The sequence below is a fragment of the Hemitrygon akajei genome, chromosome 5 (genome assembly GCF_048418815.1).
Source record: "Hemitrygon akajei chromosome 5, sHemAka1.3, whole genome shotgun sequence".
Lineage (NCBI taxonomy): Eukaryota > Metazoa > Chordata > Chondrichthyes > Myliobatiformes > Dasyatidae > Hemitrygon > Hemitrygon akajei.
This window is the reverse complement of record NC_133128.1, coordinates 71,045,473-71,060,347: the sequence shown is the minus strand read 5'-3', so window position 1 is coordinate 71,060,347 and position 14,875 is coordinate 71,045,473. Positions and strand designations below refer to the sequence as shown.

Below are 14,875 nucleotides of genomic sequence, written 5' to 3'. Positions count from 1 at the left end.
CTGGTATGGAGGGGCTACTGTAGAGGACTGAAGGAAGCTACAGAAGGTTGTAAATCTAGTCAGCTCCATCTTAGGCACTAGCCTACAAAGTACTCAGGACACCTTTAGGGAGTGGTGTCTCAGAAAGGCTGCGCCCATTATTAAGGACCTCCAGCACCCAGGGCATGCCCTTTTCTCACTGTTACCAACGGGTAGGAGGTACAGAAGCCTGAAGGCACACACTGTGATTCAGGAACAGCTTCTTCCCCTCTGCCATCTGATTCCTAAATGGACTTTGAAGCTTTGGACACTACCTCACTTTTTTTTACTATACATTATTTCTGTTTTTGCACATTTTAAAAAATCTATTCAATATACATAATTGATTTACTTGTTTATTTATTATTACATTTTATTTTATTTATTATTTTTTCTCTCTCTGCTAGATTATGTATTGCATTTAATTGCTGCTGCTAAATTAACAAATTTCACATCACATGCCGGTGATAATAAACCTGATTCTGATTCTGATTCTGTCTCTGGTGTTACGCCTGTGGCCCCCTCCTTTTTGAGAATCGCAGGATCGCTATTGATTCGGGTCAGGAGACTCAGGAAATGAGAGAGTGACACGCAGATTCCTCAATGTTTGGAATGTGTCCTGGGCCTCCGAGAGACAAAGCCACGGATAACGGCCATTATCTCTTGGAGACGGAATTGTGTATTGAGAACTGTACGATTCATCGAAGCCCCCAGGCAATGAACCGAGAGGGGTTGGTGGAGGGCTGGCATCATTCCACCCTGATTGACATCTGAGACCCTGTGAGTCAGGATAAAAGAGGGTCTGTGGGAACAGCCCCTCAGACGCACCAGAAGAAACGCTCGAAATCCTGTAACAGCATAATAGTGAAAGCCGGTGGAAAGCCACATGTGTCCTTTTCCATTTGCCTCGGAATTGGTGGGCCTTGCCACAGAAGAACGACTTTAACTAACAACAAAGGAGAAATCAGCCCCCAACGACTCTCGAAGGATTGACATCGTAAAAGGAATGGGCAAGTTTTAATCCGTCTCTCTCTCCAACCAAAAGCTGCAGCTTGAATGAACTTGAGTGACTTTTATATTTCCATCGGACAATACATTATCCCCTAGACAACGATAGAGCTATTTCTTATTGATTATTATTATACCCGTGCTTTTAGATTTAGTATTGACGACATATATTATCTGTATGTTTGCATCGATGTTAATTTTGTGTGTTTTTATCAATAAATACTGTTAAAAATAGTACCATCAGACTTCAACGGACCTCTCTATCTTTGCTGGTAAGTGACCCAGTTACGGGGTACGTAACACTGGACACTCAATGGCAACATTGAAGAGCAACATTCTCCAGTGAGACAGATATATAGGCAGTCAGTAGAAAGACACTATATTTTCCGATGCCTGTGGTTCTCAGTAGCATGGGTGGAATAAATTAACTCATAACATTGAAAACTATTTTTAGGAGCAAAGCCAATTTTAAGTCAGTCGCACAAGCAAATTCAATCCTTAGACTTTAATAATATTAAGCTGTTGCTCAATTTTGTGCTTAATGGATGTCAGAAGACACTGTTGCGTGAAATCTCAAAGAATTAGATCCTTCAGTCATACAACTGGACTTAAGCAGCTGTCACAAGACATCTGTGTTTTAAATGTTATGAGAACGTCTTCATTTTAAATTGCACCTTTTTGTTACGTTCTCCACTGTGATGCTCTCACTGTATTTCAACCTTATATGGTTTTCTGAAAAAAACTTGTTTAAAATAGCCAGACTCATAAGCAAAACCTACCTGCACTCATTGCTACTCTCATTTAAAGCCACATAAACAGATGTCTAGCAAAGAGAAACATAAAACTCACATTAAAAACGCATTTCTAGCTTTCTGTTCCTCCAGGTGTTGACTCAGATGATCAAACAGAGAAAAATTCCTTTCTTGTAAAATCTGTTTTCTCACTTATAAAATTGAATATTCTGCTTTCAGTAATGTTCCTTTAACAGCCTCATACGTGTCCCTGGCCGAGGAGAATATGAACTCTCTAACAGCTGGTAACTGCTCCAGAATCTTTCTGCACTAACAGTGTACTGGGCCTCTAAGATTAAAACAAGGCACTGGTGGTAACAATAAAATGCCCATGCAATATACTTTGTGTGAGTACAGAGAGGCAATGTGGATTATGTGTCCTAGTTTAACTGAATACAGGGTATGTTAACGACCCCTGTTAACATCTCATTCTCTGTCCATTTAAACTGTTGCTGGCATTGGATGTTGAGCCAGAGTTAGCCAGGCACTGTCTCTTGCCACAGGTTTCTGATGGAACCACAAATTCACCTCAGATAATCCGAGTGGCAGGAATTTGAGCGGTAAGGCCTTGCAGCAAGGCCTCAGGGAGCAAGAGAGCCTTCTACCCCGGAATGGTGGGAGCGTTGGCAGCAGGGCAAACCCCACCCAGCCAGATCAGTGAGACAATTTTTCGGCAGCAGCTGAGTGACTCCTTCTTTCTCACCCTGAAATGCAAAGGGGCAAATGTTTTAGACATACAAACAGAAACACTCAGAAGCTATTGATTATTATTAGAGCTATCTAAAAATCAATAAAACATAAAAGCAAATATAATCTTAATTAGTAAATATTCCTTCACAGCCAGCACCTTCCATTGAAATGAAAAGCAAGAGGTTGTCTACCCCACTTCCAACCTGGATCAGGAGACAGCATGGGTTCCTTATCATAAGGGTTAGGGGAGCTCCTCCACTTCCCACACCCACACAGAAATCTAGAGTCAGAGTGCAATTGGCAACACAGTAAACATCTAATAGCAACCTTATGGCCAAAAGGTGTTTATATCAACAAATGAGAAAGTCATAAAGTTGCCTACAATTACAAAAGGGAACATAAAAGGTTCTGTCGACATTTCCCTGGAAAACCCAAGCCAACACCATGCCTTATTTTCTATCCCAAAACTAGATGAGATTAAGACCTTGCAAACATTCAGTTATCCTTAAGTAAGTTCTATCTTCTCTCTTCTCATTTAACACCATTAATACATCCATCTTGTCAATGAGATTGTTTCATAGAGGCTGCCAGTTGTAATGTACTGCACACGCATCAACCTGTTCCTGATTGCACTGTGATTCACCATGGATCTATTGTTTCACCACAACACCAGAGCCAATGACTACAGCGCCACACTAAAGATGTGCAGAAATGGGTTATGATAAATCATTGAGCAGTTTTAGTGAGAATGTTATTGCCGTATATTTTTATACAATTTTAATAATGTCAGCAGTGCAGCCAAGGCCAATGTGTATGACCCATCCGAATTGCCCTTAAGAAGATACTGGTGAACTGCTGCAGTCTGTCTGGCAGTGGTACTCCCACAGGATCGTCAAGTAGGAGAGCTGCAGGATTTAGACCCAGTACCAGTGGAGGACCCGGTACAGATACATCTCCAAACCAGAATGGCTGTGAACCTGCAGGAGTCGGCGTTCCCAGGTGCCTGCTAGTTCTGTCCTTTGGGTAGAGACGATGGGTTTTGAAGATCTTGTTGGTGAAGCCTGTATGAGTAACTGCCGTATATTTTGTAGCTGGTGCATATGGCAGCCATTATGCACTGGCACTGGAAACAATTGCCGTTTAGAGTGGTGGACGGTGCCAGTCGTGGGCTGCTTCTGTCTTGGATGTTGTCCAAACCTCCTGGGAGTTGTTGGATTTGCTCTCATCCACCTCCTGAGCGTGCTGCACCGTGGATGTTAAGAGCTCGGGGTGTCAGGAGCTGAGTCACTTGCTGAGGTTAGCCAGCAGCTGACCTGCTCTTTCAACTAGTGTCAGTGTGGCTGCTCCAGCTGAACTCTGCATTGTTGCCGACACCTCCGCAGATCCCTTTGTCAACTCCAAGCTCGATATGGTAGAAACACTAACCCAAAGCAGTACAACTCTGGCTCCTACCTCAAGCAGATAACTTACTGGCCAGGGTCAGGGTAATGTATGTGGATACACTAGAACATATTGTCACTCCCAATGTTGTCTCCACCAAAATGCCACCAGTCTTGACACAAGAACTGAGTCCTGCATTAGGCTCTTTATACCATTTTTTCTGCCTAGGACCTCAAAATATTAACAACCAATTTCATTCTCAGTGTTTCTATCAGTTATGTTCTTTAGAACTCATTACCGATGACATTTGTCTCAAACTCAAAATAGCTCCACCGCTTTCACCACCCACAGTTTTTATTCACATCATTCCATCTCCATTTGTTTAATGACTGTGAATCATACAGCCCTGCTGTATTATTTAGGCCCCTTGAAGTACCAGGACTCCACTAGCAATTGAGGCATTAAAATTCATGTGTGAAATTAGTCTTATTCCACTGTAGATGGTGAAAAGGCCTTAAGTGTCAGGATGTGACTCACTTGCTGCAGGATACACACTGAAGCCAAATTTGAAGCATTGTGTGAAGTTCTGGTCATCTGCTTACAGGAAAGATGTCAATAAACTTGATGGAGTGCAGAGAATATTTACAAGAACGTTGCCAGGACTTGCTGACCTGTGTTATAGGGCAAGGTTGAACAAGTTAGGACTTCATTCCCTGGAGCGTAAGGAAATGAGGGGGGATCTTATAGAGGTATACAAAATTATGAGGCGTATAGATGGGATGAATGCATGCTGGCTTTTTTCTCCTTCAGGTTGGGTGAGATTACAACTTGGGACCATAGGTTTAGGGAGAAAGGTGAAATATTCAGGAGGAATCTGAGGGAACACTTCTTCACTCAGAAGGATTGTAAACGTGGAACAAGGAAGTGGTAGGTGTGGGTTCAATTGTAACATCTAAGAGAAGTTTGGATGGGTACCTGGATGGGAAAGGTTCAAGGCATTTGGTCTGGATGCAGGTAGATGAGATGAGGCAGAAGATCAGATCAACATGGATTAGATGAAAAAAAGTGTCTGTTCTTGTGCAATGGTGCTCCATGACTCCATAATTCTAAAGTTACAGGAACTACGTGAGAGTCATACTCAATAGTGTGGGGAATTAGCCGAATGTGATGAATTTTCAGAACAGCAGTATCAATATAACCAGGACTTGCTTTTCACTTTTGCTCTCAGACACAACCCGACAGTAATACTGGCCTTCATTTTGCTCAAAACACAAAGCATGAAATAAGAGAAGCCAAATCAAAATTACATTAATAGTGCAAGTGGCATGCTCTGCAGAATAGTATTATCTAATCTTTAATTAATCACAACACCTTTGCAAACCTTTGACAGCAGGCCTGAATTATTGTTATCAATTAGGCATTCAGCCAGCCCAGAGGAATTAAATTTACAATTCATTATTGCTCTGGCTTTGTGTCTGACAGAGCTGACAACCTACAGCACCCCTTTGCAGTAATAGTTCATCAGGCAGATGAAGCTATTCTGGTGGTCCATTCAAAGCATGTCCAAGGTTGAGTTTGCTCCGATTGTGGGAGGAATGTCAAGTGCTGAGACGCTTTCTTGAGCATAAAAATGGCATACAGACAATCCAATTTAACAAGGAGCAACATGTCCCAGCACTGAGCAAGCATTGTCCCCATTAATTCTGTGGAGTTCTTTTTAGCTGATCTAGGATTTAGCTATGTCAGGAGGCAAACCACCACTGAACATGTAAATTGACACTTAGATCATCTTGTTATTAAACAAATAGCTCAGCAAGAGAAAATGATGTTGGTGCACTGAAATTCTAGAGAAAAGTCATGCAAATGAAATGCTAATTCTGCCTCTACTTTGCAGATTCGACCATCTTTTTCTGTTTTTATTTCACTGTCCTAGACATCACAATTCGACTTTTTTGTTGAAGGATGTCAGTGTTCAAGAATTGAAGTTACACGTCTCAAATATTCTGCTTCAGGTTGAGCACTTCCAGCTCTGGTGCAGAGCAGTTAGCTTCAAACTGTAGGAAAGTTGATTTGATGGTGGCACAGTGGTTATTTCATGAGGCTAGTAATCCAAAGGTCTAAAGTAACAATCCTAAGACACTAGCTCAAATCACACCTGAGCAGTTGCGGGAATTATCTTTAACTAATAACCTAGAATTTTCCGAGTTACTTCCAACACAAAACCAGTCATAATGCTGACCGCAAAACATGTTGTAAAAACCCATCTGGTTCCCTCATACCCTTCAGGAGTGGAAATGCACTGTCTGTATCTTGGTGCGGCAAGTTAGTGCCCCTGCCTCCTAGCCCAGGGACCTATGTTTGACTTGGATATTGTCTGTGTGGTGTGTGCATGTTCCATCTGCAAACTCAGAATGTTCCCGTGGTGCCTCCAGATTCCTGTCATAATGCAACAATGAGTTAGTAAGCCATTTGGTGACAGTAATTTTACCCTCAGTGTAGGTTAATAGCAAAGAAAATCCAAGATAACTTGAGAGAGATTAAGTTTCAGGGATAGAAAGCAAATTCTGGCATGGGGGAAGGTGAGATAGCATAGACCACATGGGAACGAATGGTTTCTTCAGTGTTGTTATTAGGTTACGAGTTTGACTCTGAAATGACCACAGGTTGTATCAGAATGTAACAGAGAAAGAATGGATGGATCACTCAGTATTCTTATGCTTTGTAACTTCAAAACATTAAACTAATTCAAAGGAAAACAAGAGCTGAGAGATGTGAATCTTAGTTCATGTTTACTTTAATTTAAGTGAGCCGTGCACTTATCACATGTGAGAATCATGACATATGCAATTCATATATTTCTACAAAGAACTACAATGAACTACATAAACAACAAAGAATACTTAATAAAACAATTTATTTACTGTACAAGATTACTCAAATACAAATATTTCAGTATATACCTCTACCAGGTCACTCCTTATTCTGAAATATTAAATACACAATAAGTATCATTCTGGGCTCTGAATTTGGACAGTCCAAGTCACTCCCAGCTAATTGGCCCCTTGCATTGTCCAAAGACAAGTATGTAAATCGGAGGTCTAGTCAAGCAACAGCCTGACTCATTCGTACTCATGTTGCAATCCCTGACTATTCCCGATCTCATTGGTAGAGCCAGCAGAGGGTGTGGCTAAGTAACGTGCATCAGACAAGGCTGAGTGTGACAGTGTGTGAAATCAAAAGCTGGAGAAAATGTGAAGGAGACTTACTAGGATGTTGCTGGATTGGAAGACTTTTGAGCTGTAGAGAAAGATTGGATAGCCTGAGCTTGTTTCTGCTGGAATGGAGGAGAATAAGGAGTGACCTGGTAGAGGTATATACTGTAAGATGAGACATAGAGATAGACAGTCCGAACCTTTTTCTTTTGATATATAAATATATATATATATAAAACAAAAAGGTACAGGTTTCAGGTGCAAGGTGAGAGTTTTATAGGGGTAAGCATTTTACACAGAGAGTGGTTAGTATCTGAAATACAATGTCAAAAGAGGTGGTGGAATCTGATACAGTTACTAAGTTTGAGGTTAGATAGACATTTAAATAGAAAAGGCATAGAAGGGCATGGCTCTAATATGGGCAAATGGGTGTCATGGATACGATGGACAAATATACAGCTCTGTGACTCTACTAGGAACTCTGGTGAAGCTAATTGGCCTTCCTGTGGTAGGCAACAAACATCTGCAAGCACTGTTCAAGATACACTATAGAATACTCTCAAAGGCCCTTTCTTTTTGTGCTTGGTGATCTCAAAGTGCTTTGGAAGTGAGGAATGACAAGGTTCTGGGGAATAGTAGTGGTGGATTTGCGGTGTGATTCATGGAGTATGAAATTGAGTTAGGGTGATCAGAAGGCCAGGGAATTAAAGCTGGTGAAAGTTGAGCAGCAGTATGACCTGGATGCGGCAGATCTTTTTGGACAAGTGAGGTGTTAGATTCATGGGATGCTGCAGGCAAGAAATGGTGGGAGGGGGTGGTGTGTGGGTCAAGAGTGGGTTCAGCTGTTAGATCAGTGGGATGGGGATTGGTTAGAGAATGGTCAGTAGGGAGAGGATGTGGAGTCACAACTGCATGGGCGGGTAATCAGGTAATGACAAAATTAGCCATACAAACACTGCAAGGAACAGTTTCTAATGCGCTGACTGGCCACATGTGTATGGCCCAGATTCACTGTGAAGTCTGGTTCCACTGCCCATATCTGAGCCCCAAACATTTAGAGGAAGTGGAAAGAAATAAAACATCAGGGTCTAGCAGGCCAGCTAGACTCCATGGCACAAGACAAACAGCATGTCCATTGCATGGTGACTCTATCCCGTGAAGCTGACCCTCTATTAATCTAGGAGATGTTTTCCATTTCTCACAATAGCCAGTCTACAGTTCTTTGGCTAATTTACCACCCAGACTTATTAGGCACAGGAAATTGCTAAATGACAGATGGAAAGAGACTTCCATCCAATTAGCCTAAACAGGATTTAAATTAGGGTAAAAGATCAATATCTAACTCAATTACTATTAAAAATGATCTGACGAAGTGGTTTGGATTATATGCATCACAACCAGCCCGTCACCTCACCCAGTGGCTGTTCCTAGTCAGAGAAAATCCGCTATTTATCTACAGTGGGCAGAGTCCTCCTGCCTCAAATTCGCACCTGGAGTCACAAGGTATCAGTCAAGATTAGGAGCAACAGCTGACCTTGAAACTTATTAAGAAGAGTGTGAATGAAGGTGGTTGTACTTCCCTGTTATTAGTATGAACTGTAATCAACAAGCACAGAGGGCCAAAAGCCTCCTTTTATAGGAGATTGTTGTGTATTTAATATTTCAGTAATATTTGAATAATCTTGTAAATATATTGTGTGATCAAGTATTCTTTGTTGTTTATATAATTTATTATGGTTATATGTAAGAATATGTGACTTGCATACGTTATGATACTCCCGCAAGATAAGTGCGGGCCTCACTTAAAGTAAACATGAACTAAGACTCGCATTTCTCAGCTCACTTGTTTTCCTTTGAATTAGTTTAATGTTTTGAAGTTACAAATCAATAGAGTAGTGAAGAGGCATTTTTAAAATGACCCCAAGATGGGTACTCACTTGTTGAAGTGAAACAAGAAACGATGAGTAAAAAACAGCATGAGTGAGTTAAAAAAAAGGCAGAAAACTGATTAACTCACGGATTCATAAACAATGAGCACCTGGTAATAATAATCATAAGAAAAGAGTAATGGCTGGGAACACTGGAAAGATAGAAATGATCGATTACTCAATGGGTAACTGGCTCATGTTTACAGAGCTGATTCAACAGTATCTTGAAGATAATGAAACAGCCAATGAGAAACAAGTACCAATTTTGTTGAGTGCATTGGGTTCAAAGGCGTACAGTTTGCTTCAAAGTTTAACTACTCCAACCAAGCCAGCAAAAATGAGCTTTGCTGATATTGTGAAAGTAATGCTGGAACATTTAGAACCAAAGTCATTGTTGATTGCAGAATGCAGTCATCATAAACGGCATCAAAAGGGAGGGATGTCCATTTTAACTTAGCTAGCTAAATTGATGAGTTTGTCTGAGTGGTAATGGACTTAATGATACACTAAGGGATCTCTTAGTTTGTAGAATCTTACAGGAAGGCATTCAAAAATGACCCCTAACTTAAGCACAACTTACATTTGAAAGAATAGTTCAAATTGCTGTATCAATGGAAAGAGCAGACAGAGATGCAATTGAGTTGCAGTCAGGAAGGGAAATGAACATGACAAAATTACAATGTCTAAACAGAAACCAGCCTGGCCGAAAAAAATGTGTTACTATTATAGCAGGGGCTCACATATAACAAATTGATGCAGATTTAAAGGTGAAACTTGAAGAAAATGTGCTAAAGTAGGGCACATACGAAGAGCATGTTGGGCAGACAAAAATAAATGGACAGCACAGAGAAGAGAAAAAGATAAAAGTTTCAAAAAAAGCACAAATCTTCATGCTGTTGATGAAAAATCTGATCATGTTGAGAGTGACAGAGGATTGACTAGCCTTAAGATTTACAATGTGAAAACTAACTATGGACAAGCAATATGGCTTACACCAGAAGTGAGCAGCAAATCAATTAAAATGTAATTGGACACTGGCTAGGCCAATGCTGAGGTTACAGTATACTGGAGAAAAGATAACTCCTGTGGGAATGGCATTCATAACAGTGAAATACAACCAAAAAAGCCACATTGAGTTTGTATGTGGTAAAAACAGGAAGACCAGCATTGTAGGGGCATGAGTGCCTGAGACAACTACATCTTGATTGGAGATCCATCCATCATTTACATGCCACATCCCCTATAATAGAAGCAATACACACAAAATGCTGGAGGAACTCAGCAGGTCATGCAGCATCTATGGAAAAGAGTATAGTCAACATTTTGGGCCAAGATCCTTCAGCAGTAAGAAAGGTACTGGATGATGCCACAGCTGTCTCTATGCTGCACACCATGAACTGTTCCCCAACAGAGGGCAAACAGGTATTGGTGCCAACCTTTGTGCCCTGGTTGGAAAGCACATTGGATCAAGGAAGGGCCACGATGCTCAGAGGAATTATCAAAGTGACAAAAGCAGCAGTCCAACTGCAACAGTTTTTGTAGGCAACATATGTGAGAAAGCTTCTGATACGTTAATCAGTTACTTGTGAAATGTGGCTTGGTTTTGGGCTGGAAAAGAGTTCAAGGAGCTTCAGGAAAGTTGCAAGCATTCAGCTTTTGTGAGAATAAAGAACGAGAATCTACTCTGCGTGCGTTAAGGTTATTGCATGAACTTCAAGTGGGAGACAAACAGCTGCTTGTAAAAGTAGATGCCAAGACCAAAGCCCAGCTGGATGAATGGAAGGCCAAAAAGAAAGTCGTTAATGCAGATATGAAAACAGAGGATTCCTTGCATGATGTTGCGGATGTGGAAGCCAAGAGGAGAGCTCAGATCGTAAAGGAAGCAATAGAAGGATTAATAACAGAACACTCCAGTGAACTAAGTGCACCTTGCCAGGATGAAGATGCAAAATCAAGAAGTAAAAAAAGGAAGAAGAAAGCTGCCAGGACCACATCTTGCAGTCTCAACCACCATGGAGAAGGCCGCAGAGTCTGAAATTGTTCACACAGCCACGAGTCTCACCTGCCAATCAGAGTGACCCCCTTGTCAGGAAAGTCATTATCCCACAGGAGTAAGAAATCCTCTACAGTGATTAAATCTTTAGGCCTGAATAGGACAATTTAAAATTTACTGTTTGGATGTCTGTACTTCTATAGTAGTTGCATTATATAATATACTGTGTATATAGTTGAGATGCATTCTCTATTGAGTTGGAGTTTGTAGCTAAGCAAGGAGGAGTGTTGTGTATTTAGTACTTCAGTAGTATTTGTGTTACCTTGTAAATGTATTGCTTGATTAAGCGATTGTTTATATAGTTCATCATGGTTATATGTAAAAACATGTGAATTGCATGCATCGTGACTTCCACGTCACATGTGCACGCCTCACTTAAAGAACAACTAAGATCCGAATCTCTCCGATCTCTTGTTTTCCTTTGAATTGGTTTAATGTTTTGAAGTTACAAACATAACAGAGATCTCTGCGCTTTTGATTGAGAAATAACCTTAAAGTTACTTCCTATTTTGATGCACGCAAAATTCTTGAGAATGGAGTTTAAAGGCTTCACTCCCAAGTATCTTAGATGCGTCAAAATTGGGTTTCTAATGCTTCCTAATTTAACCTGTTTTTGAAATACTGTGCAGTTTTTATGTAACACTGTTATTTTATATCTAATTATATATTATTAATGCAGCACAACTGAATGAAAGCAATTGAACCAGAACTTGACAATTAGGCACAGCTATGATATCTATAAACTCACTGCTGGTAATCTATAAACTCTGACCACATGCAGATAAGCAAATTCACCTACACAAATCAACAAAAATATTTTGCAGAAAATGTATTTTTTGCAGGAAGATGATTAAGCATACTGACTGAAAGTTAAGAGTTCAGGGTACTTAGTGGCTGGCAATATTCTGGCATATTTTTCTCCTGGGTCTAAGCATGTGATACTCATATACACACAAAGTCAGCTGAACACGCAGAGTTAATTCAAACCATATGTTGTGCTCGCTTTTAAATCACGTATGTAAAATATTATGGCACACACAAAGTTTCAAGTGGTATCACCCTTGAATCCAGAACTTGAGGCCTTCAAGACCATAGATATAGGAGCAGAATTGGGCCATTTGGCCCACTGGGTCCGCTTTGCCAATCTATCATGGCCAAGTTATTATTCTTCTCAACCCCTTTCTCCTGCCTTCTCCCTGTAATGTTTGATACCCCGAATATTGAAGAACCTATCAACCTTAGTTTTAAATATAATGACTTCACCTTAACAGCCATCTGTAGCAATGAATTCCACAGATTCATCACCTTCTGGTTAAAGAAATGTCTCCTCATTGTTCTTCTAAACGGACATTCCTCTATTGTTAGGATGAGCCCACTGATCATAGACTCACCCACTATAGGAAACATCCTCTCCACATCCACTCTATCGAGGCCTTTCAATACTCAATAGGTTTCAATGAGATCTCCTTTCTTTCTTCTAAATTTGAGCATGTACAGGCCCAGAGCCATCGAACGCTCCTCATACATGAACACTTTCATAGACAGAAACAGTCTCGTGAACCTCCTCTGGACCCTCTCTGCTGTGTATTTAATATGTCAGTAATATTTGATTAATATTGTAAAAAGATTGTTTGGTGAACCATCCTTTGTTTGTTTAAATAATTAATTACAGGATATATAAGAATGGTAGATGTCATAAAGAAACCAGAAAAGAACTAAAGAGGGGAATTAGGAAAGTCAGGAGGGGCCATGAAAAGTCCTTGTCAAGTAGGATTAAAGGGAATCCCAAGACATTCTATACATACATCAGGAGCAAGAGGATAACTAGGGAGAGGGTGGGACCACCCAAGGATAAAGAGGGGAAATATTGTTTGGATGTGGAGAATGTGAGTGAGGTACTTAATGAGTACTTTGCTTCAATATCTATCAAGGAAAAGGATATGGAAGACCAGAAGATCAGTGCTGAATTTATAAATATGTTAGGGTGATTAGAAGTCAAGGAGGAGGAAGTGTTAGGCCCCCTAATCAGTATTAAAGTGGATAAGTTTCCAGGGCCTGATGGGATTTACCCCAGGTTATTGCAGGAGGCAAGAGATGAGATTGCTGACTCGTTGATCAGTATCTTTGTGTCCTCTCTAGCCACAGGTGAGGTCCCAGAGGACTGGCGAGTGGGTAATGTTGTACCTCTGTTTAAGAAGGGAACAAGGAAAAATCCTGGGAAATCATGTCAGTTATAGGGAAATTGCTGGGGTCTATTCTTAGGGATAGGATATATGAGCATTTGGAAACCCATGGCCTAATTAGGGAGAGCCAGCATGGCTTTGTGCTGGGCATGTCATGTCTTACCAACTTGCTTGAGTTTTTTGACAAGGTGATGAGAGAGATTGATGAGGGTAGGTCAGTGGATGTTGTCTACATGGATTTTAGTAAGGCATTTGAAAACATCCCTCATGGGAGGCTAATCCAGAAAATTAAGATCCATTTGGTCCATGATGAATTGGCTGCTTGGATTCACAACAAGCTAGCACATAGAAGACAGGGAGCAGTGGCTGAAGGGAATTATTCGAGCTGGAAGTCTGTAGTTAGTGGAGTTCCACAAGGATCTGTGGTCGGACCTCTGTGCTGTTTGTAACATATATAAATGACCTGGATTTGTGGATGATACTAGGATTGGTGGAGCTGTGGATAGTGTGCAAGATTGACAAAGAATACAGCATGATATAGTTCATTTACAGATATGGGCAGAGAAATGGCAGATGGAGTTTAACCCAGATAAGTGTGAGCTGTTGCACCTCCACAGGGAAAATGCAAGGAGACAATAGACTACTAAGGACAAGGCCCTTAAAAGTGTTGCTGAGCAGAAAGGTCTTGGGATCCAAATTCATAGCTCCTTGAAAGTAGCTATATGGGTTGATAAGGTGGTTAAGAAAGTTTATGGAATGTTTGCTTTTATTAGTCAAGCCACTGAGTTCAAAAGTGACGAGGTTATGTTGCAACGTTACGAAACTCTGGTTAGGCCACATCTGGAGTATTGTGTACAGTTCAGGTGGCCCCAATATAGGAAGGATGTTGAGGCTTTGGAGGGTATGCAGGATGCTGCCTGGTTTAGAGGGCAGGTGTTATCATGAGAGGCTGGATAAACACTGGTTTTTTCCTCCGCAACGTCGGAGGCTGAGGAGAGATCTGATGGAGGTTTGCAAGATTATAAGAGGTATAGATAAGATAAACAGGGAGTATCAGTTTCCAGCGTTGAAATGTCTAATAACAAAGGATATGCAAGGAAATGTGAGAGGGAGTAGGTTCAAGGTGTGAGGAGTAAGTTTTTAATTAAGAGAGTGATGGATGCTTGGAATGTGCTGTTTGATACGGTGTTAGAGGCAAATACATTCGAGGCTTTTATGAGACACTTAGATGGGCACATGGATGTGAGGAAGATGGAGGGATATGGACATGGTGTAGGTAGGAGGGATTATGTTTGGGTGTTTTTGATTTGATTTTGAGCTGGTTCAGCACAGCATTTTGGTCTGAATGACCTGTTCCTGTGCTGTACTGTTCTATGTTCTATTTTCCATTATGCCACCATGTTATAAATGTGTGTTCGCTTAATGCAAAGAAACAAAACGTATCCGTTCTCCCAGTCTCCCCATGTTTCACTTTCAATTATTTTATGCTTTGGAATTAAAAAACATAACGGTGGTGATGAGGAAGTTTTAAACAAACCTGAGATGACAACTTACTTGTTGAAAGCAGCAAGATGTTCAATTTTTAAAAAGGTGCATCAAGAAGTTCGAGTGT

General features: G+C 40.8%; 1 long non-coding RNA gene across 1 annotated transcript in view; it reads right to left on the bottom strand.

Moving 5' to 3' along the window:
- Positions 1-2,393: 2,393 nt before the first annotated feature.
- The window catches only part of LOC140727861 (uncharacterized), a 48,667-nt gene continuing 36,185 nt past the window's right edge, over positions 2,394-14,875 (bottom strand). Inside the window, exon 4 of the long non-coding RNA XR_012098955.1 lies at positions 2,394-2,521. This is a non-coding gene — a long non-coding RNA (uncharacterized lncRNA). The remainder of the gene's footprint in view (positions 2,522-14,875) is intronic.